At 42.0% G+C, this 14,763-nt stretch overlaps 1 long non-coding RNA gene across 1 annotated transcript; it reads right to left on the bottom strand.

Moving 5' to 3' along the window:
• Nucleotides 1-9,690: 9,690 nt before the first annotated feature.
• Nucleotides 9,691-11,056, bottom strand: LOC131479279 (uncharacterized). Its single transcript, XR_009244800.1, has 3 exons — nt 11,029-11,056; nt 10,142-10,373; nt 9,691-9,798 (listed from the first exon to the last, which is right to left on the bottom strand). It is a non-coding gene; the product is annotated as an uncharacterized LOC131479279 (long non-coding RNA).
• Nucleotides 11,057-14,763: the final 3,707 nt, after the last annotated feature.

Raw genomic sequence — 14,763 nt, 5'->3', positions numbered from 1 at the left:
TCACTATGTATGCACTTTACTCTTTCATTCTCCCTTTTGCAGAACAAGTGTTATTTCAGCATGTCCTTACATCAGGAGGAATGCAACTGAACACCTTCCTTATATGTAAAAACTCACAAATTCTGTGGTTTTGGCACTGCTCCATGGGCCTGGATCCTATTAGCATGTTTTTGAGGATTTCTTCCCAATGTCTTCTACATGAGCCCACATGAAACCTTCTGAAACTTGTTGCAGACACAATAGCACTCATACTGTTCTTCACATAACTGCCTGCCTTGCTATCAGGTCTCAGTCCTAACTTTGTATTCTTTAGCCTGGCACACGGATACAAGCACAGAATACCTGTCCTCCCACCACCTAAAGGATTTCTGTGTCATCAGTGACACCTGTATCTTCCAGAATCTTCCAGGTCTTTCTCACTTTGGTGATTTTCACCCAATGTCTCAACATTCCATTTTTGTATTTGTGTGAACTTTGCTGATCCACGTACAGGGTTTCATACAGATGTTGCTAAAGGAAAGATTACTAGGACTGCTTGGCATAGGAACCACACCAAGTTGCAGGAGGCCTTTAAACAGTGTCCTCAGCCTGCAGTTCTGCCTCATTATGTACTGCGCTAACTCTTTTCCTCACTGAGTCATGCTGCAGCTGTGAGTTTCCACATGTCTTTTCCATGTGGGAGAAGCACTGTTGAACACACTATTTGTCTGGAACAACTACTTGATAATCCCTTTCTTTGTTTCTATTCGTTGGTATGATGTTGTTCTTTTCTTCCTGAGAATATCCACCCAATGGTCCACATGTTCATGTGCAACCAAGTCACTTCTGGCTCACCTTCTGATGTAAACCACTGTAATTCACTTTGGACACTCACATGGAGTTCCAAGCTCTGGCCCAGCCTGACCTAGTCCTAGCTATTGCACTTTGAGGGAGTAAACCAGCAGCTGGCTGAGCTCTCTTTTTTACTGTCTCTATCTTTATTTACCTCCTTTTCAATCTCTTTTCCAAGTCATTGTAAGTTAATAAATAAACATGCATTCTGTCCTCTGTAACCCTAGTGGTATATCACCTATTATGACCTTATTTTGTGACTGGTGTCACTGTAGTACTGGACTCACCTGTCCATGTTCTTTTCATCATGGAGACTCGATCCATTTGGATGCAGCCAGCAAAGGCATCTTGTACATGGCAGACTCAGGATACAACGGCCAAGTTGCTAGGTCTGGGCAACTTATCTGTTAAAAAAATGCATTTTAAAAGGAGTAAGGGGCCCAGTGTGGCAACCTTGTGGCTAAAATCTTCACCATTGCACATGCTGGGATCCCATATGGGCACCAGTTCATGTCCTGGCAACCCCACTTCCCATTGAGCTCACTGCTTGTGGCCTGGGAAAGCAGTCAAGGATGACTCTGCACCCAGATCAGAGACCTTAAAGAGGCTCCAGCTCCTGGCTTTGGATCAGCGCAGCCCCAGCCATTGTAGCTGCTTGGGGAGTAAATCTAAGGACAGAAGATCTTCCTCTCTGTCCCTCCTCTCTGTATATCTGAATGTATAATGAATAAATAAATAAATAAATAAATAAAATTTTTTAAAAGGAAGAAGTCAACAGCTACTCCCACTTTGTTGAAAGCATAGAATCATTATTCTTTTTCTTACTCCATTACAGAGAGTACTCCATATATTTCATACATGAGCTCAATACCTCCCCCCTTACATGACCCTCAGTCTATAAAGTCTGATGCCCCTAATAAATGGTGACTATTGAGCATCAGTCAGAGTCCATGTGTGTTATGACAGGCTCTGTGCACCAAGTCCATCACTGCGGGACAGCGACACTTTCCCTAATCTAAATAACATGATGATGTCACACATTAGTGAGTCATTTTTAAAATTCTTATTTGGGATAAAGCACAAGTTAAAATTCCACATCTTAAGTCATTTTGAGGATGGTTGCATGGTCAAATATACTCTTAATGTATGCAGTCTCCAGAACTTCTCACTAAGTATTAGCCTATTTTTCATTCCCCCTTCCTTGTAAGATCCTGGCAATCAGCATTTTGTTTCCTGTTTCTGTCACACTGAACCCTATAATGTCTTAAGTAATAGAGTTTATTTGAAAAGGAGCAAACTAGGTCTTGTACAGAAGTCTGACCAGTCCTGGTTTTTGTAAGACCCTGACTCAAAAGCCTGCATTCTTCCCCACAATATAATTTACAAGTATCTTAAGCATCTTATTTGCCTGTATTTAAGGCAGAACAGGGGGAGGAGGAGTGGACAGAGACAGAGAAAATTAGAGAGAGAGGAAAAGTACCAGAATGAATGAGTCTCACTCACTGCTTATCCAAATAGCATAGAAGCAGAAGTTGGGCCACAATTAGGCCACCAACTCAACACAGCTCTCTGATGATGGCAGGGACACAAATCCTTGAGCCATCATCTTTTGCTTCCAAGAATGCCCATCAGCCGACACTGGCATGGGGAGCAGAGCCAGGGCTGGATCCCAGAAAAGCTGCTAAGGAAATCAGGCACCCAAGTATGTCTTACTTCCAGTGAAAAATGTTATCTCATCCCCCTAGAAACTGCACTGATTCATTCAAATCACATGTGTCTCAGGATGTTTACACCAGAACACAAAGCACTAAACAAATTCAACAAGCTGGTTGTGTGCACATTTCTGCAATTTCTTTCCTTCTCAGTACTTACTACTCCATGGCCTAGAAAGTTCTTACTTCTTTTTTTGTCTGAGTAGCTATGAAATGTTTAGATAAGCTCACACAGCACCTTTCAAAAACCGTTCTCTACTCTCAAACCCCAAGCCATATTTCATGTTGTGCCATTTGAACCCCGCAGTCAATATTCAGGATTCTGTTTCTTATCCTGCCCCATCCAAACACTAACTCACCTCCCCAAGCTTATCTGGATGCATCTAAAGTCAAGATCTCTGTTGCCATCTGGTAGGCCCAAGAGTAGTGAATGCATCTCACCTGGAGAAATGTGCCTGTAAGAAGTGGTCAGAGGGAGTCAGAATCTTTTCCTTGAATTAAAGCAGATGCACACAATCACAGCCCTTTCTGTTTCAAGTACAATGTGTCCCATTTCACCGATGTGAATGTATCACCATTTGCCAACCCAGGCAACTTGATAATTTTATAGTTCATTTGTTTATTTATATTATGGCAAAATGCATATAAGTTTTAATAAGAATATAATTCAGAAGGATTATCTTATTTCTTTCAGTGTGAGTCTTATAAACTGTCTTACCGCTTGATTTCTCTGATAAAGACAGAAGATAGGCCCACCTCACAGAATAGGTACGAGAACCTAACGGAGGTTTGCCTTTGCCCCATTCTTGAAGACAGAAAGTCCTTGGCATGTATCTAGATAAAGAAAAGGGACACAGGAAGTGTTTCAGTGGAACATGTGTAGCATTTTGATGGTAGAGACCTTGAGTTTTCAAGGTTAGGTCCACACCATCTCACTCTCCAGCACAGCAGATGTGCAGGCTCCCAGCTTCTGGTGCTTCCTTACAGGGCTCTCAGTTCCAACATGAGTGGCAGGAACAACCTTAGGCTTGGGAATTGGCAGGAACATCACATTTGGTAGCACAACTACAGATAACCAAAACCTAATAAAGAGTGTTGAGGTAGCACCTTATGATGGCAGCACTGGTTTTCTATCTTTTGGGCCACTAACATTCCTATTTCCTGGGAATTTTCTAAATTGATGGATCATGGGATAATGATAGTCACTACTCATAAGTTTTAGACAGTTCCAGAATGGACATTACCAGACCAAAGATCCAACAGATGTACACTGGCTCTATGTCTACAGGAATGATTATGGGATCAATGTGTTTACATCACCTGGTGATAAAGCATCCAAAATTAAGGACCTCAATAGCAATCAAGCACTACACATTACAAAGTATGATGCTCCTGCCAAAAGACAACAAACACCCGAACTGTAGTTGTCTGGTGAGCTTGGATGAGTTTCTCAAGTTTTGGAATATCTGTTCATCAAATCCTATTCTATTGTACAACCCTGAATGATTTTTTAAATGACCATGATAGCAAGTGTGGAGGGGGTTGATTCAGAGACTCAACCTCTGAATTCAGGAGAATAGAATCTCCACTGTAACATCAGCACTGGCTCATGAGTGGAGCACCAGAGGGATGTTGAAGTCTGAGTGGAACACTAGGAAGGGGTGGGTCGGGCTCAAGTAGATGGCCAGGAATATAATGCTGTGAAGAAGGAACAGGAGCATTAAGCTTGTGCAGAACAGAAGAAAAGTGAGGTCGATAGCTAGAGTTGGTAATGAAGTAAGGCTGTTTTGCAAGAAAAGCTAGGAGGGGCTCTTGGTATTTATGGCTACAAGGAAAGTGAAGTGGGAGTGGAGGGTTAGGAGGAGGGTGGGGCTTGTGTTTAGGGTGAGGAGGAAGATGGGGTTTATGTGCAGGATGAGGAGAATGAGGGGGTTCGTGTTTGGGACTAGAAGGGGGGTGAGACTGGTGGTTATGACAAGCAGGAAGAGGAGGATTTTCTTCAGGAACAGGAGATGGGCAAGGTTTGTGCTTAAGATGTGAAAGTGGATGTAGACTGAGTGAGGGACTATTTTGGTGAGGCTTGTGGGAGTGAACAGGTGAGTGAGGCTGGAATGGAGGAGCAGCTGCCAGGTCAGGCTGGGTTGGAGAGGCAGGTAGAGATTGAGCTAATGGAGGAGCAGGACGAGGGAAAGACTTAAATACAGGACCAGAAGGAGTCTCAGGGTGGGGTGGAAGACCAGGAAAGTGGGACTGCAGTAGGATACTAGAAGGATGGGGGGGTCACAGCTGTAGGATTAGCAGTCTGTGGTGGGTGTGCAGTGACAGAAGGAAAATAACATTGATGGGGCTGCGTTGGAGGGCCACGAGGAGGGTGAGGTCGGGGCAGAGCAGCAGGATGATAAGGCTCAGATATGGCAACAGGAGGGCCAGCTTGGAGTAGAGGTTCAGAGGTCAGGCTGGGGTTTAGGATTAGGAGAGTAAGGCTGACATGAAGTTCTAGAGTAGGGGAGAAGGTGGCGTTGAAAAGCGAATAAAATATAGGGCTTAGCTGATATTTTCAGCTGAATATTCTAGCTGTCCAATGGTGTGACTGGCATGTGCCTGGGCCTACTGCTGCTTTTATACCCTATGTCAACCTATGACAATGTTCATTATGACATGGACACATACCCCTCTGGGCAGTGAGTAGGCCACACCCACCAGGGCAATGGTTCTGTGGCATAGGTTTAAGGTTAATCATGGGAGATAGGGCATAGCATGTATAGGTCTAATAATAGTCCTTGTTCTTGGGGGTGAAATGCAGTTATGCCTATCTACTGATAGGCAGAGTGGGCAAAGGTCATGGATAGCACTAGAAGGTTGGAACCTAAGACAGTTCTGGTATATCAGAAAATGGGGAAGAAATCAGTCCCCTTGTTTACTGTATTGATTTTTCAAAGCCCCTTCACATCACATATCTGCACAAACACAATGTAATCAAAGCTGTTATGTCCATTTCATTAGTGTGGAGAGTGAGAGACAAGAGAGGGAATTCTGGGCAGGCTGTTGAGGACAGGCAATGGGATAATTGGGGCCAGAAAAGGGGAGGTGGGGCATATAGACTGTTGCCAAAAACACAATCGTTACAGTAGTGCCAAATCAAAAGAATGAAAACAACGTTAAGGGGTAGAAGATGAGGACAGCAGCCTCTACCTCACACTTCCCTCCTATTCAGTGGGGGCTGGCTGGGTGTTCTAAGTGCAAACGTGGGCCCAAGACAATGGCTCAGTGGCTAAATCCTCACTTTACAAGCACCAGGATCCCATATGGGTGCTGGTTTATGCCCCAGCTGCTTCATTTCGTTTCAATCTCCCCACTGTGGCATGAAAAATCATGACAGAATTGCCCAAATCCTTTGTGTTCTGCACTAAAGTGTGAGACCTGGAAGAAGCTCACGACTCCTTACTTTAGAATGGCTAAGCTCTGGCTGTTGCAGCCATCTGGGGAGCTGGCTGACAAGTGGGAGCCTCTGGATATGAACCAGTGCCCATATGAGATCCCAGAACATGCAAGGCAAGGGCTTTAGCCACTAGGCTACCACAAGCAGGCCCAGCAACATGCTTGTAAGACTTGGATACAGTTTCTTGAATACATTTGATGTCTTAACTTCATCATTAGTAGTATCAGGATGTTTCTGCACAGCTAGTATCTACAAAATGTTATTAGACTGGGATCGGAAACAGGTGAAAAAATTTTGTTAGAAATTTCAGAAAGGCGAGGATTCCATGGGTCCTCTATCTGGACTAGGCCAAAAGAAAAAAAGAAATGCCAAGATTAGAAAATTCTCATGCCTCCAAGAGATTCCAAACAAACCACATCTATTTACTCCTTAATTACCTTAATTAAAATCAATATTAAAAAGTCTACTGAAATACCTAATGCATTTTATTCAACTGCACTCATATTGTTTCCAGTTTTCCTAAAGTTTCAACCTCTCTTTCTAATGGCTGGCGATTGCCAATGGGCTGCTGAGCTATTATCACTGTGGTTGGGTGCAGTTGGCTAATGGCACCCCAAGGCATACTGGGTTTCTCTCATGGCTAACCGCAACTATCTGCTTCCGTACCTAATTGTCCTAAGATGCAAATTGATTGATTTGTAATCGACAATACCTGAGTTAGTTGGAAATCCCTAGCTGCTGCATGTTAAAGGGAGCTTACAAACCCCTGACATTGTCCATGCTGAGTGGTGGTTCCCAGAGTGTAGCCGGAGGTGCTGTCACCATCTTGATAAATAAGGACTCCTCCTACCATCCTACACTTGTCTACCATGCCATCGCTCTCACTCTTCACAGCATTACTCCAAATCAGATTCACAAACAAATTCCACTGCATCACTAATAAGGTTTTTAAAACATTGTGCTGGGCCCAGTGTGGTGGCCTAGTGGCTAAAGTCCTCGCCTTGAACATGCCGGAATCCCATATGGGCACAGGTTCTAATCCCGGCTGCCACCCTTCCCATCCAGCTCCCTGTTTGTGGCCTGGGAAGGCAGTCAAGGATGGCCCAAGACCTTGGGATCCTGTACCCACGTGGAAGACGTGGAAGAAGATCCGGGCTACTGGCTTCATACTGGCACAGCACCAGCCACTGCAGTTACTTGGGGAGTGAATCATCAGACGCAAGATCTTCTCTGTCTCTCATCCTCTCTGTATGTCTGTCTTTCTAATAAAAACAAAGCTTTAAAAAAAAATTGTGCCTATTTTATTGGGACTGTCCATAATACACATTATGAAAAAAAAAAACATTATGTAGGAGATAACTATATTCCCAGCCCATTCTGCAACATGAACTCTCACTGCCATGAACACTTGTGCAATAAAGACATAGCTCACAAAGTGGCTTCCTGAATAAAACAATGCTAATTGTCTCAATACATGTATCTAATTTTGCTCCAGTAATGAAGGGAAGTGATGCTGTCTTAACCCCAACTGCGAAGTTTCCACAAAGTAGAGTGGAGCAATTCTGGAAATTTTCTTCTCCCACTGGACTTGCTTTTTCAACTGTCACTGCCAGTTGAAAAGGATAAGGAAGTGAATTTGAATACAGTTTAGATTTACAAAGCACAGACAGGCAATTAATATGAAGCAACAATTTTATACAATTTATGGCATAAAATAAGACTCAAATTTCTAAACCAAGCAGAACATAGTAGAGAACAAAAGGCAGACATTAAGAGGAAAAAAGAAAAAGCCCAAGAGAATGAAAAACAGCCATTGAAGTAAAAAATTCAACAAACAGCATCGAGTTCAAGATATCACTTTGTAATATTTGAAAGAAATAGCAGATGATAGGAATAAACAGATCTCAGAGTTCAGAATTCTGACAGTATATGCAATTTAAGGACAACAAGAGGATACAAATGAGGAAGCTATTGAAGGACAGCTGAAAGGGGACGGGACAAGTTTGGCATAGTAGCTTAATCTCTATCAGAGAAGCAAAGGTCAAACTCTGGAATAGCTAGCTTGAGTTCTGGATACTTAATACCCACCTTCCTCCAAAGGCATGTATTGGAAGGCAGCAAACAATGGCTGGAGCGCCAGGATCCATGCCACCTGTGTGAGACAGACAGATGGAGGTCCAATCTCTTGACTTGGACCAGGCCCTACACTGTATTATAGCAGATGTTTGAGAATTAGAACCAATGGATGAGAGATCTGTGTTTGTACACCTATCGCTCCATAGCTATATTTCAAATAAAACAGAAACAATTACTATAAGAAAGAGCAGAAAAGGAGGGAGCTGAAAAGGGTAAAGATATATGCAACACAATTTAAACATTCAATACATGTCTACGAAGAGTCCCAGAAGGAGAAGCTGCAGAAATAAGAAGAAGAAGTACAAAAAGAGATGATGAATGGGTTTTTCTTCAAATTACCAATCCTAGGATATAGAGTGCGTAGCAGAGAACCTAAGAAATTAACATCTGGACAAAACTGAATGAAATTGCAAAGCAATAAAACAAAGAGATAGGAAAGACAGAAGGAGAAAATAAATGATCTATGAAATAATTCAAGGCAGAATTAAAAAAATAGACTAACCACAGTGAGAAATCTTCAAAATACTGAGACAAAACAACTCAAAGGTTTCATAACCACAAGTACAGGCATTCAAAACTGAGTCAAGGGAAAGTCATGATCATCACTGAAACCAAGCTCTAAAGGAAAAAAAAAGAAAAAAAATTCCTATTAATAAATCCCAAGGATGAGATGGAAGGAAATGCAACAGGAAGGGTCAGAGAACAGGGGATTCTGAGCGAAGAACGGTGGGTAGGCTGGCTTCCATCAGAGAGCCTGGCCAAGCTGTAGTCAGACGCACACACACTGCTGGCTGTCCCCAACTGGAGAACTGAGACGGCAAGAATGGGAACACGAGAACCAAGAGGTGCCCCTCCATCCTGCAGTGACCCCCTTGTGTCTTCTGACACAGTTCAGCACTATAAATGTCAGCTGGTGATGGAGAAATTGTACAGGATCCAGTGTCAGTATCACAAAAGATGGCAACAAAAAGTGTAGTTGGAATTGAGAGACAATAAATAAACTCATACTGTGGCAGTGGATAAAATGACAATGAAAGCTTAAATAGATACATGTGTGACTAAAATAATTCCCAAATTTGTTGAAATAAAAGTGGGTTGGTAATGAAATTCTTGATGGAAGTAGCAAGGAAGAGAGAGAATTAAATGACTCTAAAGACCTCATGTAATTTTAAAATGAACATTTCTGAGAGTTTCATACTAAAATGAAAATGTCTGCCACTCCCAAGATGAATTTTATCAGGGCTGATCATGAGAGATGCATATTCCTTCTATGTTGCCCGCAGAAAGCCTCAATTCCTGATACGGATGTCTTAATTTTGTAAGAATTCAAACACTAACTGTTAAGTCTGTGTTAATCCTCCCTATGTGCTTCATTTATTGAAAATTCACATAAACTGAGATACGTTCCATCAGCATTGACCAGCTTAGGAACTTGGTTATTGCTGTTCTTTTCTAGTTCCTCACTTTATCTTCAGCTACATGACCCAGAAGGCTGCACGCCCTTGTCTTGGAACACCTACCCCAAGCTTGCATTGTCCCTGCCTCATGAAACTTACCTTCTGATAATGTAGCAAGGACCACAAGTCTTGAAGTTCCTGAGGAGTGCTTGGTGTATACTTAAGACAAAACGTGATGTGATGAGTTATCTCATTCATCTGGGGTTGCCAAGTTTTGCTGGACCTGTTAGAAAAATAAATACCAAGAGGAGAGGAAGTGGATTATCAATGAACATCTAGAAAACTACATAAGGGAAGACAGAACACACAGATGCAGTACATTCATTTTAAAGCAAGCAACCATTTTGGAAAAAAAAAAAAAAAGACTTAGTGACTTGCAGAGGTAGAAGAGACACGGGCCAAGAACTCTGAGAAAGCTTCAGCTTTTCAAAGTAGCAACTGCCCTTCCTCTGCTTCCGCCACCATTCCGTCCGCAGACAAGTCTGTGCTTTACCATACAAGATGCACACAATGACTGAGCAAGAAAATAAGTTCACACACAGAAAGTAACTGAAATAATGACTGACCTTCTCAGAAAAGCCCGTGTCATGATATCTGCTACCATTTTGTACTGCCAAAGCATAGCCAGGTACTCCATGGCAGGCCACAACTAAACACTCCCAGTGAGTCGAGGTAAGCAGGCAATGCCTGGCTGGGCTGGGGAGGATGTTTCACATTGCTTTTTCTCCATAAATTCAAGTGGAAGCCCTTTGGCTTTTAATTCTAAACACTGGACATTCACAAGACTCTTCAATTGATCTGGACAAAAGAAAGAGAGTTACATTAAAGCATAGCAGGCAGGAGTTCAGGGTCTGTACTTCCAATAACCAGTTACAAGAATGCACATAATCTGAGTTAGCACCATTAGGTTTCTTAACCTGAGCTTTGAGTTTTCCATCTGTTAAACAATGTTATTAATACCGACATGAATCTAGTGCTGGAATTAAATGTTTGACTATAAAGCTTAGCTCAATACAATGACACATATTTAATGAGATTTATACCCCAGAATGAGGAAGAATGTGTTGGCAGCAACAGCAAATAAATTCTCAAGTGGGCCCGGCGGCGTGGCCTAGTAGATAAAGTCCTTGGCTTGAACACGCCAGGATCCCATATGGGGACCGGTTCTAATCCCGGCAGCTCCACTTCCCATCCAGCTCCCTGCTTGTGGCCTGGGAAAGCAGTTAAGGACAGCCCAAAGCCTTGGGACCCTGCACCCACATGAGAGACCCGGAAGGAAGTTCCAGGCTCCTGGCTTTGAACTGGTGCAGTACCGGCTGTTGTGGTCACTTGGGGAGTGAATCATCCGATGGAAGATCTTCCCCCCTCTCTCTCCTCCTCTCTGTATATCTGCCTTTCCAATAAAATTAATAAATCTTTAAAAAAAAGAGTATCAAGTGCTACAGTACATTACCTAGCTTGACATCTTCTACAGTATTAGCCCAGGCCTGCAAGAGGCTTGCTTTCACTGTCCACTCAGAAGCAACCACTCGGAGATGATTAATTTCTTCCTGCCATCCACTCTCCCCAAAGGTGGGTGTCCGCACCATGACTGCAAGGGCTTTGTGAAGGACTTTCAATTGCATGAAACAATCCACCAGCAGCTTGTTCTAAAACAATAAAACACAGGACAGCTTAGTACAGAGCAGGGGTTTTTCATAGCAGTTTATTTGGCTAAGAAAACATTTAAGATATTTCTTGATGCTTCTAGAAAAATAGTTGTGCCTATTCTTCATGCTCAAGCGCTTTTTACAACAATAGTTAAAACTCTGAAAACCAATTAATGCTGTCAGGATGTTTGGGAGGTAGACATTTAGAGAAAGGTAAGTAAAGTTCAATGTTAGCTCCTAGGGTCCAGGGGAACCTCAGAGGTCAATTTCCATTTCACTTACTACGTGTTTTCACATGTACCTTAAATTGAACTGGTCGTCCCAGGAACTTCTGCAACTTCTTTACACCAGGGAAGCCACCAGTTGGGCTCCTCAAACAACTCTGAATATGTTCTGAGACTGTCTGAAGCTCTCTGTAATACCTTTAATGGAGAAAAGAGACAGGAGGGAAATAAGGGGCAAATAGCAAGAAAAGTCAATTACTTCTCTCATTTCACTTACAATCATCAATAAACAGAATAAAGCAAAGTACACAAAATGAATCAGTTTCAATTTCAAACCAGCTTGCGTTCAAAATGGACTGTACAATACATTTCAATGTTATCACTCCAAATATGAGGCTTACTTCTCTTCACGATGCAGTAGAAGTTGGGGGATCTGACGGACCAAATGCTTTGAAACCAAGTGCCAATGGAGAGGAAGCAGGGCCAGACCTGGAGCATCCACTTTGACTGTGTCAGCCACCATCCAAAGCCGGTCCCGCCACTGCACAGAGCCTAAGATCTAAAAACACAGTAAATCAAGGCTGCTCATTAACATCTCGCACGACCTCGACTTCAACAATTAACCAACACTCAATATGCACAAAAAAGTTTTGTTACAGAAGGATATCTGAAGTAACGCTCAGGTACATGGAGAAAGTGAAGGTCTTATTCCCTTAGTACCTGAAGTACAAAGTTTATTTATAGAAAATGAAACTAACTGTTGGATCATACCCTAAGTATAAAAAGGAGCTGCATTATTCTGTATTCCAAACAGCAGATGTAAAAAAAATGTTCTAATTGTTGTATTTATTTGCCAATACCTAATATCAGTGATTTGAATTCTAGCTATTTGACCAAATGGTTTTAATTCCTACTTCCTGGATAACTGAAGATGTTGGCATTTTGCTAATTCTTCCTGGATATCTATGTCTTCCATGGAAGATTTTTTCAAATCTCCTGATTATTTTTCAGTTTACATTATCTTACAAGCAGTTTCTTCTTTGCTTTTTTCTTATAGGTATCCATAAAAAAATAACAGCAGGTTTAATTTTTCTTACTTTTTCCCACTGCTAAAAACACTAAAAAACCTTTGCCTACCCTTAAGATTACAAAGATTTTCTCCAGGGCCAGTATTGTGGCATATCACGTGAAACTTCACTTGCTGTGCCAGCATCCCATATGGGTGCCAATCTGAGTCCCTGCTATTTCACTTCCAATCTAACTCTTAGCTAACACACCAGGCTGCTCTATCTCTGATCCACCTCCCTGACAATGGCCTGAGAAAGCAGCAGAAGATGGCACAAATACTTGTGCCGCTTTACCTACAAGGGAGATCTACAAGAAGCTCCATATTCCTGGCTTCAGCTTGGCCCAACTCCAGCTGTTGTAACCACTGGGGGGAGTAAAACTGATTGAAGAACCCCATGTCTCTTCCTGCATGCAATTCTTTCAAAGAAATACATAAATCGTTGCTTCTAATGTTAACAACAATACAATTTATCAAATAATACTGGAAAAATGAGACACTGGAGTTAGTCTTGTCTTTAAATCTTTGTACTAAAACAATCTTACAATAGTAACGGGTGGATGTTTGGTCTAAGAGCTTAAGAGGAAGCTTGGGGACACTTGCATCCCATAGTGTACGCCCCAACTGGAAATGTGGCTGTACTCCTGAGATTGCAGCTGCTTGTAAACATGTACGAAGGGTGGCAGCAGGTGATGATGGTCTGAGTAGCTGGGTTCCTGTCATTCGTGCAGAGCTGTGCTGAGTTCCTGGCTGCTACCTTCAACCTTCCCCAGCTGTCACATGGTTGGGGAGTGAAGCACTGACTGGGAAGGAAGTGTTCTTCTCTTTATCAGTCTTGCAAGTAAGCAAAGTATATAAACTAAAGAAAAACAAGCACCTTTCCTACCTCACTGACACAGGCATCAGACACCACCCCTTGGGAGGACTGTACCCACAGCAGGACTAGTGCATCAAAGAGTTCTAAAAAGGCACCAAGATTGACCACAATCTCATGAGGCAGGCTGTGATAGCTCTCTGGATCTTAAAATAAATAAAATAAAAGGCATGCCATCAGTTAAGATTAATTTCGTGACATTTTCAGAATAAATTAAGCCTGGAATTTAACATCATTATCAACACAAAGGTCAAGTTTCAAAAGTGGAACTGAAAAAGAATGTGTGCTTGCTATTACTAAGTTTAAATAAGCCAAGTATACCTATAGATATAACAATTATTTATGAAAAATTCAAATTATTTATGAAAACACATATTTAAGTATTTGAACACAAAAAGAAAATCCAGTGTAAATGCATATGGGTGGTTAGTTAAAAAGATAAAAAGACAATGAAACTAACAGTAGCTTCTACAGAAATGAAGTTATGCTTCTGTAACTTGGAACTTTGACAAACAGATATCTTTTTCTTGAAACAAATATAAAAGATGAGAAAATGTTCTTTCCTATAATCAAATGCTTCTGCATGTGCACCAGGCCCAGTAGGGCTAGTTGGGAAGTTCTGGCTTCGCTGTGACTGAGCACCTGCGAGTCTCCCTTCCCTCACTGCTGACATAAGCATCTGTCTCACAGGGTGCTGCAAGAGAGGTGGGACACCTGAGATACATTCAGCTGAGGCTCTGCGCCGAGTCCAGGCTTGGGCAGTGGTTGGCAGCCACAACAAGGAAGCCCATATGTTTACAGAAAGGCCAGCAGATCAACAAGAATCCATAAACAGTAGCAGCTGCTGCAGGTCAGCAGCATTATGCCATGCTATGCTTAACTAAAGAACGTAAGCACCAATGTTCTTACCTTTATGGAATTCAAAAGACATTCTCAAAACACTATTTAGCTTTTTAATACCAACAGAAGCTAAGTTGGCTTCAGTAAATATCCGTTTCTCCCTATCAAGATATATGATGGTCCTGGAAGAAGATTCAAAATCAAGGTTAGTGACTGGCTGGGAACACCTTCAATGATTTCCTTTATGAGCTGGATCTTGGGGAAGCTGAGAACTTCTACTTCCATCCTTCCCATTAGGGAAGTGAATCAGCAGATAGAATATATCTCTTTCTCTCTCTTCTGTGTAACTTACCCTTCAGGAAGTCAAATTTAAAACTCTACCTGTTAATAGTGGAAGCAACATCAGAGCAGTAAGAACTCAATTCCCCTAGTTTTCAAATACAAGTATAAATTATGAACTGAAACACTGCCAACTTGATCTGTGGCAGAGTTGGGACGAGAGATCCTAACTCCTGGGTTCTTTACACTACATTGT

The sequence above is a fragment of the Ochotona princeps genome, unplaced genomic scaffold (genome assembly GCF_030435755.1).
Source record: "Ochotona princeps isolate mOchPri1 unplaced genomic scaffold, mOchPri1.hap1 HAP1_SCAFFOLD_403, whole genome shotgun sequence".
NCBI lineage: Eukaryota > Metazoa > Chordata > Mammalia > Lagomorpha > Ochotonidae > Ochotona > Ochotona princeps.
This window is presented reverse-complemented; position numbering and strand designations above follow the sequence as displayed.